Raw genomic sequence first — 19,115 nt, 5'->3', positions numbered from 1 at the left:
AGTTTTATTTTATTTTATTTCTTTTATTAAAATAATATTTTTTGTTTTTTTTAATTAAAAACTCTTTTTCTCCTCCTTCACCATCTCACTCACAACCTTCCCCTTCCCCCTAATTTTTTTTCTTCTTCCGTGCGCCCGAGAGCCCTAGTTGTCTTCAGCCTTCATTCTCCCCCGCCTCTGTTCGTGTCGCTATTATTGAGTTTTTCATTCCGTCGTCTGCTCAGCCGCACCAACGGGACAGCTGTACACGTCGTTCGCTAGTCTTCAGCCCTACCCAGATTTGTAGCCAAATGCCCCCAACCGCTTCCATCGCTTCAACAGCACCCAGATCTGTAGTTGAACGCTTCTGTCGCTTCTGTCACTTCTGTTGCTTCAGCCCTGCCCAGATCTGTAGCCGAATGCCCTCAATCCTTGTTTTGGGTAAGGTTTGATAATTTGTGGGTTTATATGCATAATCTTGATTATTGTTTGATTTTGGGTTAGTTCTGATAAAAATCCATTATGTTTGGGTCATAGATTCAGGTTGTAGCGGAGTTTGAAGATTGGAAGCATGTTGTGCGGGGTTGCAAGGTTTTGACTTTGGCAAATTTTGGTAACTTTTAGTAACTTGTTATTAAACTTTGGTTTGATGTATATTCAGACTGGATAAATAAATCAGTGTATGAGTGTTCTTGTTCCTCTTTTTTTTTTCTTTTCAGGAAAGTTGGTCGAGGCTCGAGTGAAGCATCGATTTGAGCAAACATTTCGGGTAAGTGTTTTGGATGTATTTGAATGAATTTGTGATTTGGGTTTTAATGTAGCATCTTCTGTAATGATTTTCTTGTTTGAATGTTTGATGATGATATTGATTTTGAAGTATTGGAAGGAGTTGAGTTACTATCTAATAGATTTGAGACCGATCTTGGCAAGGTTTTTGGTAAGTTTGGAGGTTAGTATTAATAATTCTTTGTTACCCATTGAAGTATTGGTCTAATAATTAAGTTATTTTCAATTTTTGATGTTCAATTCAAAGATTTCAAGGGATTGGAGCCTCTGTCCAACAAAGTTAACGATATTTGGACGTTTTGATAGTATTAAGGCCTTGAAACTCTTTTGGAATTGTTACATAGTTGCTGGTTGTAACCATTATTATTGAATTTTTCGTAGGTTGGATTACTTTGTTGTAATTTTGAAATGGCATTCGAATCAAGTCACATTTTGGGTAATCTATTTGGAATTAATTGGTTATTTTGGTGAATGAAATTTTGAAGAAATTTTTTTATTGCTTGTAGATAAGATTAAGCTTCCAATATTCTCTATTTTTTGTGAAAGTTGGGGGAAAGGTATCTGCATTCTTCTATTTTAAATTTTAGCATGTGCTTGACTTTTTGGCGTCGTTGTATCTTAATACTTATTTATATATTTTGAAATTTGATGTTATCGCCCTTTATTCTATTTTGCAGGTTGACTTGCTTAAACATGGCTTGCCTGACCCTTAGTTCTCGATCTTTAGACTTCAAAGTTCAATGTATAGATTAAATAATGTATTTTGTTGAGAGGTTATTTATTAAACAATCTGTCATTTTTGTGTTTGTTGAAAGTTGAGTTTTGTATACAAAAGCAATAGTTGAGATTTTATTTTGTGCATGTACATGTGAAAGAGAAATATTGTTGTAATTTGTGAGGCGTGTTCATATGAAAGATCATAGTTGAACATATGGATTTTTAGTGAATATATTGAGTTGATAGATCTTAAATGTATAATGTTTATTTAGTTGATGTAATTGTATTGTTGGAATACAAGGCAGAAAATGAGAATATCGATTGGGGCATTTAATTTGAAAAAAAAAAGACATATACTTGACACATAAAAAACGTCAAAGAGTTATCATATATGATACGTAATCAATGTCAAGAATCAATAAGCTTGACATACTACCAATGTCAAGTGTATTTTTTTTCTTGACACGAAAATTGTATTAAGAAATATTTATCTTGACATTTTTTCGGAGTCAAGTTATTATACTATACTTGACACTTGAATAGGCGACACTTTTATAAGTGTCAAGTATACCTTTTACTTGACATTGAAAAATTGTCAAGTAATTTAATTTCTGTAATAGTGCAGGTCTGCATTTTTTGTCTTAGTGCAAGCAATAAACCGAAGAAATAAAGCGACTCGTGATATATCTTTTAATCAATTCCGGTTTTGTCGATGTTGAAAGGCTCCATGATCTATTAGATTAGCCATCGTGATCCGTAACTAGAATCTTTGTGCCTCCTTTTGATTGAAAAATTTGATCACTTTGGCAATGGCAACTAATGCTAATTGTTTGGATAAACCTTCCACATAAATTATTAGAACTGTTCTTCCAATAATTCTTTATTAGTCATCAGTTCAATTTAGAAAAAGATAACTATATGAGATTGATATAGGGAAGAGATGATTCTTTCTACTAGTTTAACAACAATCTTTTGTTGGAATGTTTTTGAAATTTTGTGGAAAGAACATCTATTACTTGTTTTTTTTTTCCGTACATTATAAGATACCAACCTTGCATTAGAGTGAACTCCACATTAAAACAACAACAATAACAAAACATTAGATTAGCACCAAGAAATTAATGGCATGATTTATTTCAAGAGCTAGTACTCCAATAATATATCCTATTAATAATATGATGTAAATTAATAATAATAAAAAAAAAACAACAATATCATGAAGGAACTCTGATGGGAGAGAACCTTGAGCGGAAGCGGATTGACCAAATTCTATTTTCATTGAATATAAAGTTTACGGTAAACAATAAACAAGATATGCATTTAATTCTAAATTACAGCATGCTTTAGAAAAAGTTTCAAGAAACCTCACCTTTGAAGACCTTTCTTCACGTTTTCCTTCGAACAATTCACGAACAACTTGAAGACTTTTTTCAAGATTAACCTCAAACAAAACCGAACACTACCACAAATGTTACCTTGGCATTTTTAGGGTGAGAACCCAGGAGTGATGTGCTCTAGCTATTTTAGATTTTTTAGGGGAAAAGCTTAATGTATAGGAGGAAAGCTAGAGAACTCTCTCAAAGACTCAAAACCACGGAACACTTCTGTTGTCACGACAGAAACTTTTGTTGTCTTTCTCTCCTTTTCAATTTCGATTAACCTCAGCAAGAAGAAGAAAAAAAATTCTTTTCTACTTGTCAAATATAAGTGGGTGGAGAGAAAAGGAGGGGAATGGAGTTAACTCCCTTCCTTAATATTAAAATAATAATAATAATAATATAAATATGATAACTAACCAATCATATTATATATATATATATAATATCAAATATAACATATAACCTATAGTTTATATTGTAAATATTGTATCACATACAATATAAACTATAGTTTCTTTTCTCTATTATATGACATTTAATATAAATCATATTTATATTAAATTTAACAACTATAAATTCAATTCATAAAAAGTATATTTGAATCTCATTCAAATATTTATTTCCTCTCATTAAGCTATAATGTATCAAATACATTATGACAATTATATCACATATAATTGAATCAACTTAATTATATCATATATAACTAAATCCCTCCATTCATTTGAACAATTCAAATTAATCCAAAAACTGATTCTCAATTAATCCTATTGAGCTATAGCTTGAAGCTCTAATAGTACATGAATAATTAATTAAACTCTTTAATTACATTATTCACAATTCATTAACTGTCGGACACTCTACTAAAGACCGATAGCTGCAATCTTCGCACTAAAGATATATTTCTGTGTCCATTGGATATAATCAATCAACAGTACGACAACCCTTCACAAATTACTTGTAAATACAGCTAGACCAAATTATTGTTTTGCCCCTGTAGTTACATCTAGTACCACTAATCCCTCCAATGAACAATAAATCATAGTCCCACTATGACTAAACCCCTCTCAGGCCAATTTATCTATTTACCCCTGCCTCGGAATGATTGAATTTCATCTTGTGTAGTTGTGTTCCCAACTCCCAAATAGACGAATCCCCAAAATGGTAGACTTGTTGAGTCGCTTGTCTATACATGAATAATCAGGACTAAATCATTTGTAGCACTTTTCAATAATTGTAACACCTACAAAGCGGGTCATACTCGTAGTGTCACCAGAATAAGGTACCATCTACTACAACCTTGGATTTTAGTTTATTGGATTGTGGTTAATCCAACTAAAATATCATATATTTTATAGACAAGGAATAAAATATCATATATTTTATTAAATACATAATGAGTTTGTTCAACAATGTTTACAAACTATAGGATCCTACGAGATTTAGAGCATCAACCCCAACATATCATATATGCTACAAACTTGAATATAGTTTAATTGGTTACGACATGGATATCTTCGATTAAGAAGTCAATATTTGAATTTTTTTTTTTTTTTTTTTAAAAACGATATCATTAGTAAGAAAGGAACATTTTAAACTTTTTTCATCATTCTTATTAAAGGAATGTTGCATCTTAATTTCTTCCTACATAATTTTTGCTTCTGTTTTCATTTTCAAAATGTAATTATATAGATTATTTTAGTTCAACAATCGAAGGTTGGAGGATTTGAACCTCTTAAACTTATTAGTTGAGAACATCTGCTTTAATGTATTTAACCATGTTTTGGTTGACAAATTTAATGCTATAATTACTTACTCAAAAAGTATAATTTAATTTAATTATGGCAACAAACTTCTTATATATGTTAGATGAATGAAATGCATGTTACAATTACTCACTCATAATAAATTACCACTACTGTAAGATGCATTTGTCCTTTACTATCTCTTATTTTTAGTCAATTGTGTTGAGTTTTGCGGCTTTATTCACTAACTCTCTATTTTATGAATTTGAAGTCATCAGACCTTTTTTTTATTCCTGGACAGCTTGTTGATCTATGGACTATCGAGTTGTCCTGTTAATATTTCTTCTTGCGCCAAGAATGGTGGGTTTGATCCATCACTATTCTGCAGGTAACTGATCCAAGAAAGGTAAGGGAATTATGTGGGTTGCTGATGCTAGAGTAATGTCGTTATTACCCTATAAAAGGGATGCTTATCCCTCGTGAAAAGGCAGAGTGAAGGTTAGAAGGAAATCTGAAATTACAGTGTGAAGGCTGAAGGCATTCATAAGCTAGGATTTCGGCTAAGGGGGTTTCTAATCCTCATTTTTTTATGATTCTCTATCAAATTCATGAGTCTATTTGCTTTGATTCAGCTATGTATACCTGTAATTTGTTTATTTGATCAGTAAAGAAGTTACCTACGGATGTAGATCTCTCCTTGAGATCGAACCACTATAAATTTCTTTGTGTCATTCTTCTTCTACTTCTCATTTACTCTTATTTATAGTTGTTATTTCGGGGTATGTTCAAGAATAGTGTATTTTTCGAAAGTAATAACAAAAATAGAGTATATAGGAAAGAAATTACAAAAATATGGGGAGGGAAAATGTATTGACAAAAATAGAGTAGCAAAAACGTGTACCCGGTACACGTTTTTTATGTCAGCTAACGAACTCGTGGATTTTTATTTTTTTTTTTATTTACAAAATAAAAGAAGATAGAAGTTGGGGAAAATGTGGAAAAAAAATAGATTTAACATTAATTCGTTGCTAAAAATTTGATTCAATTTTTATTTTACTATAGGCTTTTGAAAAAAAAAATTAACCTTAATTCATAGCTGGCTTTAAATAGTAGATGGGGTACATGATTTACGGGGTACAGATTTATGTGTTGACTCAAAAAAGGTGGACCCCGTCCATGATTTTATATACCTATTTTTTTTGTCAATAGTTTCAAACCAATCCTATTTTTGTCAATAAATATTAAAATAATATTATTTTTTTAAAAAAAAATCTGTTATTTCTTCTTGCTTTATAGAGTTCACTGATTTTAGTTTAACAGTCTGGTATCAAAGCCAACAGGTGGGATAAGTGTTTTTTTTTTTTTTTTTTTTTTCTTAAACGAGAGGAAATCATGGCTGCCAAATTTGAGATAGAAAGATTCGATGGCAAGGGAGATTTTTCACTTTGGAAGAAGAAGATTAAGGTGTTGCTTGTGCAACAGAAGATTGCAAAAGCACTTGATGAGAAGGCAGATTTATCTGCAACCTTAAAACCAGAGGAGATAGAAGAGATGAAGGAGATTGCCTATAGCACCATTATCCTCTACCTTGCCGATAATGTGTTGAGACAGATTCTTGAAGCAAATACAACAAAAGAGGTAGGGACTCAACTTAATGCAATCTATCTTACAAAATCTCTTACGAATAAATTGTATATCAAGAAGAGATTTTTTTGGCTATAAGATGGATCCAAGTAAATATTTAGAACATAATCTTGATGACTTTAATCGTATATTGCTTGATCTGAGTAACATAGAAGAAACCATGTCAGATGAAAACAAAGCTATAATACAACTGAATTCTTTACCTTAGTCATAGAATGAAATAAAAATGGCAATAAAGTATGGTAGGGATAGTCGGACTATGGATATAGTTCTTAATGCCCTAAGATCTAGAGAACTTGAGTTGAAAAAGGGAAAGGGAAAAGAACTTAAGGCTCTTATGATAAAGGGGTAGATCTGATAAAAAGACTACAAAAAACTCAAGTAGAAGTAGATCTAAATCTCAAGGGAGGGTAAAGAAATGTTTCTACTGTCATAAAGAAGGGCATATTAGAAAGAACTGATATGAGCTTAAAAATAAAAGGAAAGGTGAGGGGAAGAAAGAAGATGAGAATCATAATGCTAATATAACAGAAAACTGTGATGTTGGTGAGGTTTTGGCAGTGTCAAAAGAAGATTTTGATACTGATGGATATTAGACTCAAATTGTTCCTTTCACATGAGTCCTAATAAACATTGGTTTCAAAATCTTTAAAAGGTTGAAGGTGGTAAGGTTCTTCTTGGAAATCTACAAGAATGTAGTATAAAAGGAATAGGAACTATACTGATTAAGATGTTTGATAATCAAATAAGAGAACTGAGTGATGTTAGGTATGTTCCAGACCTTAAACGAAACGTGATATCACAAAGAGTTTTTGATAAAGTTGGCTTCTCTTGCAAATTAGAAAATTGCACAGTTAAAATATCTAAGGGTGTAATAATAAAAATCCGAGGTAAACATCATAATTGGCTTTATGTGATGGAAGGCAATACAATAGTTGGATCAACTACAATAGTTGCCAAATGAGAACAAGATGAGGTAAAAATATGGCATGAGAGACTAGGACATATAAGTGAGGTTGGGCTGAAGCATTTGAGTAAGCAAAGATTGCTTAGAAAACTAACCATTGATACACTAGATGTATGTGAACATTGCATCTTTGGTAAGTCTACTAGAGTTTCATTTAGCAAGGGTTCACATACTACCAAAGGTATCCTTGAATATATCCATGTTGATTTGTGGGGTCCCGAATAGACACCTACAATGGGGGGAGCTAAATATTTTCTCTCTATTATAGATGATCACTCAAGAAGAGTGTGGACCTATTTGTTTAAAACAAAAGATGAAACTTATAGAAAGTTTGTTGAGTGGAAAATACTTGTTGAAAAGCAAACTGACAAGAAAATCAAGACATTAAGGACAGACAATGGACTTGAGTTCTTGAGTAATGAGTTTAAACCTTTGTGTGAAAGAGATGGAATACAAAGACATCTCACTATGAGAGGAACACCACAGCAAAATGGACTTGCTGAATGAATGAATAGGACTCTTCTAGAGAAAGTAAGATGTCTAATGTCCAATGCAGCTTTACCAAGAAAATTTTGGAGGGAAGCACTTGAAACAACCACCTACTTAGTTAATAGATGTCCTTCATCAGCCATAGATTTCAAAACACCCATTGAAAATGGTCAGGACATCCACTAGATCTTTCAAACCTATAAGTCTTTGCATGTGTGGCTTATGCACATTCTAGAGAAGGAAAACTAGATAACAGAGCAAATAATTGTCTGTTTCTAGGTTACCCTAAAGGTGTAAAAGGATATAAACTATGGTGCATTGAAGAAGGAGAAGAGAAACGTATCATAAGTAGGGATGATACATTTGATGAAAACAAAATAAACCATGGAAAAGGTTGAATTAAATCAACCAAGTATAAAACCATACAAGGAAATGATCTTTAAGTTGATCTTTCTCAATCATCTTCAAGTAGAAATGTAGATCAACCAACCTCTGAAAGCCCCTCTCTGGTGGAGGACATAAATCAGGTGGAGACAATAGAATCTGAATCTACTGAAACTGAAGACTTGTAGACATACAATTTAGCAAGAGATAGAGAAATGAGAGAAATAAAACCACCTGCTAAGTATGCTAGTTCAGATTTTATTTATTTTGCATTGACTATTGAACAAAAAGAGGCAGAATATGAACCCCTTACCTTCAATGAAGCAATGCAACCTAAAGACAGCAACAAAAGGAAACAAGCAATGAAAGAAGAAATGGATTCTTTGATGAAAAACCAGACCCTGGGAACTTGTGGATAGACCAAAGGATCAAAATTTTGTTGGATGCAAATGGATATTTAAACTGAAACAGAACTCCATAGAAACTAACTCCTTAAAGTACAAGGCTAAACTTGTAGCTAAGGGGTTTCATAAAAAAAGGGTGTGGATTATGGTGAAAACTTTTCACCAGTTGTAAGGCACACTTCTATTAGAGTTCTTCTTGCAATTGTTGCTAAATACAACTTGGAGCTTCATGTCAAGACAACATTCTTACATGGAGATCTCTCTGAAAAAACCTACATGAGCTAGCCACTTGGTTTCATAGATAAATCAACAAAAAATAAGCTATGTCTACTTAAACAAGCTTTATATGGTCTAAAGCAAGCACCTAGGCAATGGTATATGAAATTTGACTCATTCATGCTATCTTGTGGCTTTAAAAGAAGCATGTTGAATCATTTTGTTTAATTAGATATACCTCAAGTGGTTTCTACATATATCTTCTTTTATATGTTGATGATATGTTGATGATATATTGATGATATGTTGATTGCAAGTTCTGATAGGAATTAAATTAATAAGTTAAAGACAAATTTGAATGGCATTTTTAAAATGACGGACCTTGGTCCAGCCAATAAGATATTAGGAATTGAGACAACAAGAGATAGAAAACTTTATTTGATGAAATTGAGTCAACAATCTTACTATTTAAAAATGTTAACAAAGTTTGGTATGCATGAGACAAAATCAATGTTTACTCTAATTGGTAATTATTTTAATTTGTCTTTAACTGATTCACCTTAAATAGAGGATGAAATGAAATATATGGAGATAGTGCCTTATGAAAGTGCAGGGGAGTCTCTGTCTCATGTATTTAATGGTATGACCAGACTTGACTTGGCACATGCTTGGAGTGTGGTTAGTAGATATATGTCGAATCCAGGAAAAAAACATGGGCAAGCTGTTAAGCAGATATCGAGATTATTAGGGTTGATGCCCTAAATCTCGTAGGGTTCAGTAGTTTGTAGACACTTGTATAAACAAACATTTTGTGATTTATTATATATGATATTTTATTCACTTCAGTCTATGAAATATTTGATATTTTAGTTGCATTAATCACAAACCAATAAACTAAGATCCATGGTTATTGTTGTAACTTAAACATATATGTGGAGGCATACAAGTGGATCATGTTTTAAGTGATAACCTAAATGGTCTATAGTATATGGATAAGAAGGGATACCTATCTTAGTGACAATACGAATGTGGCCCGCTTTGTAGGTGTTACAAATGTTGTCAACTACAACAAATGATCTAATCCTGATCATTCATGTATTAGACATGCGAGCGGAGATATTCTATACAAAGGAGTCTATATACGATCGGACCACGAAATGTTTAGTCTCGTTATATAACGCTGTTCATAATTGAGACTTTCATTTCACTAGGATGACCATAGGTAACATGATCTTAATCCTGAGTGAGTTGTGAACTCCTGCCTATGAGGGCAGTCCTTTGATTTGCATGGGTGAGAGTGGCCAGATCGCCGACTCGATAAAACTTACCACTTTGGGGATTCGTCTAATTGGGGAGTTGGGAACTCAGCTACACAAGATGGAATTCACTCCTTCTCCGAAGCAGGGGTAAGTAGATAAATTGCTCCCTTAAGGGTTGATCCCAGGGCTTGAACAACCGCCACACCTTTTCTTGGCTCGAGAAGGCTTTAGTCATAGTGAGACTATGATCAATAGTTCATTAGAGGAATCAATGGTACTTAATGAGTTAGATGTAACTATAGGGGCAAAATGGTAATTTGGTTCAACTGTACTTACGAGCGATTTGTGAAGGGTCATCGTATTGTTGATTGATTATACCCAATGGACACAGAAATATATCTGTAGTGCGAAGAGTGCAGCTGTCGGTCTTTAGTGGAATGCCCGACAGTTGACAGATGGTGGATAATGTGATTAAAAGAGTTTAGTTAGTTATTCACGTACGGTTGGAGCTTCAAGCTACAGGTCCATAAGGTCCCCTTGGTAGCTCAATGGATCCAAGTTGAGAATCAGTTTTTGGGTTAGTTTGAAATGTTTAAATTAACAAGAGGGAATTTGATTATATATGATATTTAAATTATATATAATATAATTGATATGATGTATTTGATACATTATTTGATTGGAGGAATTAATATAAATATGATTTATATTAAATACCATAAAATAGAAAAAGTACTATGATTTATGTATTGCATATGATGCAATATTATAACTATAGGTTATAAATTTAATATGATAAGTTAGTTATTGTATTTATTTATAATTTATTAATTATATGATAATTGATATTTATTTTTCTCAATAACCGACCTTAGTGGGTGGTTATACATGGTTTTATGGAAAATTGAGATAAAAAGAAATTTGATTTAAAAAATCTCAGTGAACAACACGACTGATCAGATATACTATCGAGTAAAAGGAGTTTTATTACACGATAGCCTTTAAGGAGTCTAAACGATCGAGTGTCAAGTCTATGCAATAGGTTTATATCTTCTACACGATACTTGTCCAATACTCGATCGTTCTTCCTCCTTCACTCCAATCCTTCCCTCATTCCAAAATAAGCCAAAGCCCACAACTCCTAGATTCTCACACTGAGAATACCAAGATAATCTTGTGCTGTGTCTAGTTCTGTTCGAGGATCGAGTTTTACTCGCTGGTGTTCGAGGAAGTTCCAGTTGCTTGTTGCATTTGAGTTTGTTCGAGGAAAATACGTGAAGAAAGAATTCTTCAAAGGTATTGTCTCTCTTATCCTTTGTTTTTTTATTAGAAGCATGCTGTAATTTATCTTTAATGCATTATCATTTCTGTATGATTGTAAATGTTTGAATTCTTTCATAATGGAGTTTGGAACGATCCACTTCCGCTCAAAGGTCCTCTAGTTTTAGAGTTCCTTTAGAGATATGTTAGGGGAACAATGTCATATGGGCATATTTAAAACATAATATAAATCAAGAAATACTCACTAGGTTTGTTGATACTGATTATGCTATTGATAGGGAAAAAAAAAATCTACATCTGGGCTGACCTTTACTTTATTTAGTAATACAATCAGTAGTTGCACTATCAACTATTGAAGCTGAGTATATGGCTTTAACTAATGCATGTAAAAAGGCTATATGGTTGAAAGAACTTGTTGAGGAACTGGGAATATGTCTTAAAAATCAGGTGGTAATTTTATGTGATAGCCAAAGTGTTGTATTCTTGTCCAAAAATCAGACCTATCATGAAAGAACTAAACACATAGATGTTCAGTTCCATTTTATTCAAGATGTGATAGTTGAAGGAAAGATAAGAATTGAGAAAATTACTTCTTCAGAGAATGTAGTTGATACTTTGACTAAATCAGTTCCAATTTTTAAGCTTGAGAGTTATTTAAAAACTTTCAAGGTTGGCTCTTTATAATTACTCATTTATATGGTGATTAGGCTCTTTATGAGCAGGTCCTTGGTGGATGTTTTTCCTAACTCTTGGTGAGTGTTCCTTTGTGGAATGAGGTTGTTTCTTAATATTTACTGATCTGAGTTATGTTTTTCTGTGTAGTGAATAAATCAGCAAGGTGGAGAATTGTTACGTTTTGCATCTTCATTCACTAACTCTTTGTTTTATGAATTTGAAGTCATCAGACCTTTTTTTTTTAAAAAAAAAAATTCATGGACAATTTGTTGATCTTGTTGGGGTTGATGTCCTAAATCTAGTAGGGTCCTATAGTTTGTAAACACTTGTATGAACAAATATTTTGTGATTTATAATATATGATATTTTATTCACTTTTGTCTATGAAATATTTGATATTTTAGTTGCATTAACCACAAACCAATAAACTAAGATTCATGGTTATTATTGTAACTTAAACATGTATGTGGAGACATACGAGCGGATCGTGTTTTAAGTGATAACTTAAATGATCTGTAGTATATGGATAGGGAGGGATACTAGAAATGTTCAATTTCCCCATGGGGACTGGGGTTCCCTGATTAGGCGGGGAATGAGGGAGGGAGTGAGGGGAAACTTCCTCAAAGCTAAACGGGGACGAGGACGAAAGAATGTATTCCCATCCCCATCCCTACCCCTACCCCCATCCCGTTCCCCGTCCCTGCCTCGATTAGTTTCTACATATTTATTTAGTATAGTTATCTAATGTTATATTATTTTATTATTATATAAATATTACATTTAAATTTCAAATTTGATTATTTATTGGGAAAGATAATGAATATGTTTAAATTGAATATTTAAATTTAGATTATATATGTGAATAATTTGATTTATATTTATTTCTTTCTACGAAAATAAATTAATTAGCTTTTTTAGGCCAAAATTTGATTAATTTATCTTTAAATTCAAATTTTCGTGTACAACTAACATAATAAACAATTTAGTGATAAAGTTAATTATCTAATTAAAATTTGTTCACATTAGTGATTTAAATTAATTGGTTTTTTATCCCAAAAAAAAAAGTAACGGGGAACCCAATCCCCCGAATTCCCTATAGGGAATCCCTACCCCGATCCCCGTAGGGAATTTCACAAGGAAAGGGAATGAAATGGGGAGCAGGGACGGGGATGGGGAATGACGTCCTCGGTCCCACCCCACCTTGTGGACATTTCTAAGAGATGCCTTATCCTTGTGACACTACGAGTATGACCCCTTTTGTAGGTGTTACTATTGGGGTGGATGCCCTAAAGTCTCGTGTCCTGTAGTTTGTAAACAGTTTGTATGATCGTTTGTGTTGTATAATATATGATATTTTACTTCACATCTTGATTTTGCTTAGTTGTTTGTTTTATTTGCTTTACCACAAACCAATAAACATAAAATCCCTGGTTATCAGTATGTAACTTAAGCTGGTGACATACAAATGGATCATGTCTTGAGTGATAACTAAAATGATCTATAGTATATGGATATGAGAAAGAAACCTTATCCTGGTAACGGTACGGATGCAGCCCGCTTTGTGGAATGGTCACAAGTGTTATGACTTGTCACAGATGGTCTGATCCTGATCATTCGTGTAAGGGATATGTGAGCGGGGGCGTCCTATACAAATAGTTTGTACAAGACCTGACCAAGAAGTGTTAACGTCTTGTTATATAACACCGTTCATGACAGAGACTTCACTTCACTAGGATAACCATAGGTAAATGACCTCAATCCTGAGTGAGTTGGGAACTCCTGCCATTGAGAGTGGTCCTTTGATTTGTATGGGTGTGAATGGCCAAGTCACCAACTCAAACCTACTATTTTTGGGATTCGTCTGATTTGGGAGTTGGGAACTCAGCTACACAAGATGGAATTCACTCTTTCCCCAAAGTAGGGGCAATTAGATAGATAGTTTCCCTAAGGGCTGATTTCAGGGCTTGAACGATGTGGCTCACACATCTTCTCTTGGCCTGAGAGGTGTTCACACATAGTTGGACTATGTTGTATTGTTCATTAAAGGAATCAGTGGTACTTAAGGAGTGAGATGTAACTACATGGGCAAAACGGTAAATTGGCCCAACTGTACTTACGAGCATCTATGAAGGGCTATCGTACTCATGATTGATTATATCCGATAGACACAGAAATATATCTGTGGTAAGAAGAGTTCAACTGTTGGTCTTTAGTGGAATGTCTGGCAGTTAACGGATGGTGGATCTCGTGGCTAAAGAGTTTAGTTAGCTATTCATGTATCGTTGGAGCTTTGAGCCACAGGTTCATAAGGTCCATTAGGTAGCTTGGATAAGTCGAGAATCAAGTTTTGGGTAAGTTTGAAATGTTCAAATTGACAAGAGAGAGTTCGATTATATATGATATAATTGAACTGGTTAATTATATATGATATAATTGACTGAATGTATGAGATATATTATTTTGGAGGAAATTAGATATAAATATGATTTATATCAAGTAGAGGAGAAATTACTATAGTAGATATATGATATCAAACTATAGGTTAAGAATATAATATGATTATATTTATTTATTAATTAATTAGTTAATTATGTGATAATTGGCCGAAAACTTCTCCTCAATCGTGCGTTAGTGGAAAAATATTATTCGGTTATTGTAACTGAAGAATAAAATGAAAATTGGTTTCATTTTGCAAAGAGTTACGAAAAATCATAAAAGGTGTGAAAACATATCGATCGCTTAGCTGAGAGCCCATACGATAGAGCCTTATCGCTTAAACGATCACACACCCCGCGTCTAAACGATCACACACATTCTCTAAACGATCGCTCAACTTTTCTAAACGATCACTTAGCAATGCCGAGTTTTCTAAACGATCGCTTACTAAATACTAGACGATCGCTTAGTAAAACCTACACGATCTTGTAGCTTTCTCTAAACGATAAGCATCCACTATACGATAACATTATCCCACTTGCTTATCGTTCTACACGATCAGCCTTTTCCTCCTTCCTCTACCAAATTCAACAAAGATCACTCTTTGGATTCTCACTCTGAGAATACCAAGGGCCCTAAGTGGTGGTGTCATCCCCGCTCATGCTTGTTCGTTTGCTGTCGTTCGTGTAGACAATCGTGTTGCTGGTAACTGTCTATTTGGTGGGCGATAAAAATCGTAGAGGGTTGCTTTCGCTAGGTTGAGTTCATTGTAAAGATAGTCTTCAACTGGTATGTGAACTCAATCTCTTGTATTTTATTTATCAAAGCATGTCGTTAATTAGTGTAAAATTTGCATACCTGTTTGTTAGAATGTGTGTGTGGTAATTCGGTCACAATAAAATAGGAAAGATCCGAACGCGCTCATGTATACTCTTCTTTAAGAGTTCCTTCAATTGGTATCAGAGCCAGGTTCTGATATTCCAATTTCATTAATGCAACAACTGCATATGCATTCTTGGTGGGTGCATATCTACTCTGTTTAATTGTTAAATTGTTGTGAATGTGTGGATTAATGAAGTTTTCTGGGATGTTAGCCTCGGTTTAATTTAATTCTTTTGCATTTTTGGTTAATTGTAAAGGCCCCTGCATTTTTGGGCATTATTAATCGTTGTTGAGTTTGTAATTCAAAGTCAGTTTGAGTCTTGAGTTGTTCGTGAAGAAGATCGGACCAAGGGTTATTGTTCTTCGCAGAAGAAGACGATTAAGGGTTGATCGGGTCGTGTAGACAATGGGGTAAGCGATCGCTGAGTATTGGATGCTCGGGTATCATTTGACGCGCACGTACACTAGACGATTGTTTAGCTCAGCAAGCTTCATCGCTTAGTAACTGACTAAACGATCGCTTAGCAACGCACGGTAAATCATTTACCGTTCGATGCGTTAAGCGATTGCCTAGACGATCAGGCTTCACAGCCTCGTTTTCATCTAAGCGATCGTTTAGCTTTTGTGCCTATCGTCTAGTGTGCACTGAGTGATCGTTTACCTTCAACATTTACTAAATGATGGACTTCTCCTAGCGGTTCAAGACCCGGTTTGCTTGTGAACCGGTTTGCTTGATGGAAAATATAATAGATAGAGCTATTTCATTCTGATTTTCTATAAAGGTTCATCCCGGTCCATTAATCCTTGGTTTATTATATGCGATGTACAGTTTTTATATGTCATATGGTATGCAAATATAGTAAATCTCACCTTAGGTTATGCATTGGCCATGCATCATCTCTTTATTGTAAATGTTGTAATTTGGAGAAGCATGATTTAATTATGTAAGAGCATGCTCATGCATGCATAAATATAATATAAGAGTTACATTTATGCATGCATAAAAAGCATTGACATGCATCATCTTTATATTATAATTGTTATAGTATAAGGGTGAATGGAAAACATGTTTGCTTGGTTATTATACGTATATAAAAGTTATGTATGGTAATGACCAGACATTGCATGAAGTATGACACATAGGTTTCTTTATAAGTGCTATAAACACCTAGTTGTGCGTGATATATTTTAATTGTTTCTTTTTAAAGGTTAAAGAGAAATTAGAACTAAAAGCAATAAGAAATACATGCATGCTCACTTAAGTTTAATTCATAGTTTTAAAATGTTTAAAACTTGGATGACATAGTGTGAACCCTGAACCCTAATTTCTCTACTTGAGTATGTTCCCTACTGAGACCAGTATGGTGAGTAGGTAGAAGTGGAAACTAATGTGTAATAGTAGAGAAAATGATGGGAAGTTAGAAGAAAAGTGTGAATTTGAAAACTTAACTTGTAAAACCTGAACCCTAATTACTTTAAGTAAGAGTAAGTAATAAGATGTTTCCTAATGAGTTAAATGAAGCCATGTTTTAGGAGGGTTAGAGGATGGAAGCAAGAAGAAATAAGCTCTTGTGTAGCTAAGTGTAAACCTCGAATTCTAAGTTCCTAAACAAGTATGTTTAGCCAAAGGAATGATATATTAAATATCATATAAGTGAAAATCCATGTTATTTAAAGAAATTATACAAAAGAAAAAGAAAGACACAAAATAAGGAAGCCCACTTATTGGTTTGGCACGTGGCGGTTAATCCTTGAATTCGAGAGGCGGCAGGAAGATTAAAAGCGAAAAGGAACTTCGAAAGTTTGGTTTCGACAATGTACATGAGAAAATTTAGTGAAATTAGTGCCATTTGAAAGCTGAGAGAATCTAATTTTCAAGGTTGTCTTATCAGAGAAGGATTGCAGGAGAAGAAGAACAGAAAGTGATGAAAATTACAAAAGAGATAGAATCTCGGGTTAATCAGGGCTCAAGGTGAATATTAGAACATCTAGGCCAAAATATAAGGAATGTTTGGCTAAAATTTTAAAGTAAGAAAGCTAACTCAATTCTAAACATGTTTGTAGAAGGAAGTTTCTTCAAAAGAGGTCTGGATTTTGAGTTATGAATTTTTAAAATTGTAACAGAGAATCTGTGTATAAGCAAACAACTGCTTGGGAAGAACAAGCAAACAACTCACCGTGAAGATTATAGCGAGATTTTGTGATGAGGATCTCGCTAATGAAGGAAATCTCGCTAATTTTGTGATGAGGATCTCGCTTTAAAAAGGAATCTCGCTAGAAATTGGGCTGAGTATCGCTGGTATCGCTCTAGAGGATCTTGCTGATCTCGCTGGTATCGCTCTAGAGGATCTTGCTGATATCGCTCTAGAGGATCTCGCTAACCTTGCTCATAGGGATCTTGCCAGTAAAGCTATCTTTGTTGATGAAAGTTCCTTTAATAAATGAATTAATTGAGGTATTTTACTAAGAATTCTAAGTAGTTTAACCGGGAATTATGTCCTTTCAGACCAAGAGGAGCTAGAAGAAGCATATAATCCGTTAAGAGGCCAACGAGCTGTGAGTGACTATATGATGATTTACTATTTTTATTGATTTAGAAACTATGATTTCTTTGAAGATATTTCTCATGGTAAGTGTTTAAATGATATGCCAAGCAACATATTTGTGAAACTGTTTCTCATGCTAAGTAAAGCATGTTTTCCATGGAATTGACATAATTTAAATATGTTATCTTGTCCAAATACTATCAGTATGTTTAAGTAACTCCATTTTTATGATGAACCAGTATGATGGATGAACTAGTATAATGATTTGAGCACTAAGCCTTAGTGTTCAACTAAAGGTTTATGACTAGTTATATGACGGATATTGAAGGACAATGAGAATGTATCTTTCAACTAAATGTTTATGACTAGTTATATGACGGATACTGAAGGACAATGAGAAGGTGTCCTAAGGGTATTGAAGGACAATGAGAAGGTATCCTAGTCAAGTACCTAAGGTATGCCGGTACTCAATTATAACCACGTGCACGTAGGTAATATGACGTTGAGGGATTGAGCAAAAGGGTTCTCCCCGACTAAGGTTGGCATTGAGGATTAGATCTAATAGTTCACTCTCAACTAAGGATAAAGGTAGTCATGTCTTCTTCTAGGCTAGAAGGATAGTTTGGAATTGCTAATGCTTATGAATGTTTATCAACGCATGATGTTACTAATGTATGAGTTTTCTAAGTATGTTTTCCATATCTAACGCATGCTAATAGTCTTAAAGCTAGTTCAACATGATCTAAGCCAACTTATTTTGCAAAGTATGAAGCATGCGTTAGGGTTAAAGCTAAGGTCATATGAAGCTTGATGTACTATGCTTTAAATACCTAAGATTGTCAAAGTACATGCGTTAGTATTCTTAAATATACTGAAAGGGATACTGAAGGTAGGGAAGGTATCCTAAAGAGTTTCCTATGCTATATTTGAGAACTATTCTTTAAATGCTTTTCGAGAACTTGATAGCTTGAGTGAGCCGGATATCAAAGGTAAGGAAGGAATCTGAATAAATGTACCTAAGGTGTTGACGGTACATAGAAAACTCCATGAGCACATAGACAGGTCTGAATGAGAGGCTGCGGTATGGGTCTCTTAGCCGATAACAGACGTTGGGAGCTAGAGCGATGCATGCTCGTTCTCAACTGAGGAATAATGATGTTAATGGTGGTTTTAAAGGTTTTATGTACACGTTTGCTTGGTATACTCTAGTTTCAGTATTATGCTTTCAAGCTTTCGGTTTTAAGCATGAGATTTATATTTTTTTATTAAGTCACTCACTGGGCTTCTAGCTCACGTTTTTTAATGTTTTTATTTTTCAGGTAGCGG

Source organism: Benincasa hispida, chromosome 8 (assembly GCF_027475165.1).
Source record: "Benincasa hispida cultivar pf3 chromosome 8, pf3_genome.v1.1, whole genome shotgun sequence".
Taxonomy (NCBI): Eukaryota; Viridiplantae; Streptophyta; class Magnoliopsida; order Cucurbitales; family Cucurbitaceae; genus Benincasa; species Benincasa hispida.
Note: the sequence above shows the minus strand (reverse complement) of the source record.